Here is a 3,932-nt window from a genome sequence, read left to right on the forward strand (position 1 = left end):
CGGCGAGGTCTGACCGAGGGAGACGGGGCGGTGGGTGGCGGCGGCAGTGTAGGTTCCTCTGTGAATGTGAATGGGGATTGGGGAGCGGGCTGGGGTTGGGTGGGACTGGTTTCGTTTCCCTTTCTTTTTTTTCTCTAAGAAAAAGGAGGACTGTTTTCGTTTCGGTGAGGAGCGTCGTGATTCTTTCTGATTGGTGAGTGTGATTGGTGAATGGACATCACACACGGATCGATCCTCTCTCCGGCGAATCCCAACCACCCGACCACATCCAACGGCAGTGGCAAACTCATACTCCTGCGACTAGGATTGAGAGATTAATTTCAGCCCGGAGAGCCCGGAAAGTGCTGTTTCCCAGGGCATTGAGTGCTGCTCTTCCATTGGTCGATCATCGTCTCTCACGCCTCGTGAATCGATCCTAATCGCACGCTCGCATCCGATAAAAGAGAGCAAGCTGACCGAGGCACTCAATTAATATTCCGTCCGGTTTTTTTACTTTGCATATAAGAATTCTCTGAAGTCAAACTTCGTAAAGTTTGACCATATTTATATAAAAAATATTAACATCTACGAACAATGCTAAATTTATATAATATGAAAACCAAAGTCATCACGCACCTAATGTTGTTGATTTCACATTCTGAATGTTCGTAAAATTTTCTATAAACTTGGTCAAAGTTTACGATGTTTGACTTCAGACAAATCTTATATGCGAACTAAAAAGGACCGGAGGAAGTACATATCGAACATGTGCATCAACCGAAGCATGCCCACAGTAAGAGGTCATTTTCAGTGCTCCAAGGTGTACCGGTGCTAAGGGTGCCACATAGGCAAAAAAAAATGATGTGGCAGAGCAATTAAATATGAGAGAGTATTATGGTGACCCCAGAAGAAAACGATACTAAGAGGGTGCTTGGATCCAAGGGACTTATTTTAGTCTGACTAAAAATAGTCGCTTTAAGAGGCTAAAGTTCCAAGCACCCCTGACTAAAGAGGGGCTAAAACTAGTTTTGAGACTATAATTTTTTAGTCAGGGGTACCCCTACTAAAATGTGGATTAGTCCTCTCTCTCCTCATTTAACTCCTCTCCTTTAACACAGACGAGTTCTGGATTGGAGGGTTTGGAGGATAATAAATGCTCATTAACTTGATTTTAGTCTCTTTAGTATTTGGATCCAAGCATGGATGATTCCCACTACTTTTAGTCATGAGACTAAAACGTATCCAAGCACCCTCTAAGTGCGTGGACCTATGCAAAATGAGTACTCACCTTAGCACCATTTGATCAATGCATGAAGGTGTTTTGATGTTAAAACATTAAATAAGGAAGGCTTAGCTACAAATGTTAAGCACCAATGCATTGGGGAGAGTGGTTGCTAAGCTCTTTAATGCATTTAGCACCCCACCTTAGCACCAATGCATTGGAAGAGGCCTGAATACTTTTGGATGGCCTCATGCACGCCGCCCACCACACGACCACTAAGTATTGACACAATATAGTGGGTGTTATTGATAGGTGTCGTCGTCTCGTTTCAAATCGGAAACAATGTAATATTATTATCACATGTTGAATTTTGCAAATAAAATTAAATGTTTACCCAACCTATAACCTTGAGATGTGGTGGAAACACATGGTGGGAGTAATGAACAGGAGAAATATGTGTTGGGGATCGTAGCAGAATTTTAAAATTTTCCTACGCTCACCAAGATCCATCTATGGAGTATACTAGCAACGAGGGGAAAGGAGTGAATCTACATACCCTTGTAGATCGCGAGCGGAAGCGTTCCAATGAACGAGGTTGACGGAGTCGTACTCGCCGTGATTCAAATCACCGATGACCGAGTGCCGAACGGACGGCACCTCCGCGTTCAACACACGTACGGTGCAGCAACGTCTCCTCCTTCTTGATCCAGCAAGGGGAAGGAGAGGTTGATGGAGATCCAGCAGCACGACGGCGTGGTGGTGGATGTAGCGGGATGTCGGCAGGGCTTCGCCGAGCTTCTGAGAGAGAGAGAGGTGTTGCAGGGGAGGAGGGAGGCGCCCAAGGCTGTTGTATTGCTGCCCTCCCTCCCCCCCCTTTATATAGGCCCCCTGGGAGGGGGGGCGCCGGCCAGAACCCATCTGGATGGGGGGGGGGGCGGCGGCCAGGGGGGGACTTGCCCCCCAAGGCAAGTGGGGCGCCCCCCCACCCTAGGGTTTCCAACCCTAGGCGCAGGGGGGAGGCCCATGGGGGGCGCCCCAGCCCACTAGGGGCTGGTTCCCTTCCCACTTCAGCCCATGGGCCCCTCCGGGATAGGTGGCCCCACCCGGTGGACCCCCGGGACCCTTCCGGTGGTCCCGGTACAATACTGGTGACCCCCGAAACTTTCCCGGTGGCCGAAACTTGACTTCCTATATATATTCTTCACCTCCGGACCATTCCGGAACTTCTCGTGACGTCTGGGATCTCATCTGGGACTCCGAACAGCTTTCGGGTTTCCGCATACTCATATCTCTACAACCCTAGCGTCACTGAACCTTAAGTGTGTAGACCCTACGGGTTCGGGAGACATGCAGACATGACCGAGACGCCTCTCCGGTAATAACCAACAGCGGGATCTGGATACCCATGTTGGCTCCCACATGTTCCACGATGATCTCATCGGATGAACCACGATGTCGAGGATTCAATCAATCCCGTATACAATTCCCTTTGTCAATCGGTATGTTACTTGCCCGAGATTCGATCGTCGATATCCCAATACCTTGTTCAATCTCGTTACCGGCAAGTCTCTTTACTCGTACCGCAATGCATGATCCCGTTACTAACGCCTTAGTCACATTGAGCTCATTATGATGATGCATTACCGAGTGGGCCCAGAGATACCTCTCCGTCATACGGAGTGACAAATCCCAGTCTCGATCCGTGCCAACCCAACAGACACTTTCGGAGATACCCGTAATGCACCTTTATAGTCACCCAGTTACGTTGTGACGTTTGGCACACCCAAAGTACTCCTACGGTATCCGGGAGTTGCACGATCTCATGGTCTAAGGAAAAGATACTTGACATTGGAAAAGCTCTAGCAAACGAAACTACACGATCTTTTATGTTGTGCTTAGGATTGGGTCTTGTCCATCACATCATTCTCCTAATGATGTGATCCCGTTATCAATGACATCCAATGTCCATAGTCAGGAAACCATGACTATTTGTTGATCAACGAGCTAGTCAACTAGAGGCTTACTAGGGACACGTTGTGGTCTATGTATTCACACATGTATTACGATTTCCGGATAACACAATTATAGCATGAACAATAGACAATTACCATGAACAAAGAAATATAATAATAACCATTTATTATTGCCTCTAGGGCATATTTCCAACAATATGGCGGGATATATTGGAACGAGAAATGAGCGGGAAACTGTGGTGGGAGATATTTGGCAGGAGAAATTTGTGGGGAAAAGAGACATGAGATATTAGGCGAGAGAAAACGACGAAAGAAAGGGAAGGAGAAATGAGCGAGGAAAGAGTTAACACCATCATGGTAGTGTCATGGGGCGTGAGTGCAACGGTCGACGGATGCCCCAGCAAGATGCCCGACACAAAATTTGTCGTTCGTGTGTAACCAACTTTGATGGGCACATTGGGCGGTAGAACATGGGAGGAGAAATTAGCGAGAGATGTTGACATGACAAATGGATGAGAAAGCATGGCTGAAGATATTTGGGTGGGAAATATGGTGGGTGTCATTGGTAGGTGTCATCGCCCCGTTTCGGCTCCAAACCAATCACGAGGATTCGTGACTTAAAATAATCTGTTGGGTTTATGATATATTATATAACCTTGCATTAGGATAATATTTTCAATTTATTTTAGTACTTGTTTCTTACTTTTCATAACCAGAAAAATTGTACTACTGTTATCACATGTTGATTTTTTGCTTCT

The sequence above is a fragment of the Triticum aestivum genome, chromosome 7D (assembly GCF_018294505.1).
Source record: "Triticum aestivum cultivar Chinese Spring chromosome 7D, IWGSC CS RefSeq v2.1, whole genome shotgun sequence".
NCBI classification, from domain to species: domain Eukaryota; kingdom Viridiplantae; phylum Streptophyta; class Magnoliopsida; order Poales; family Poaceae; genus Triticum; species Triticum aestivum.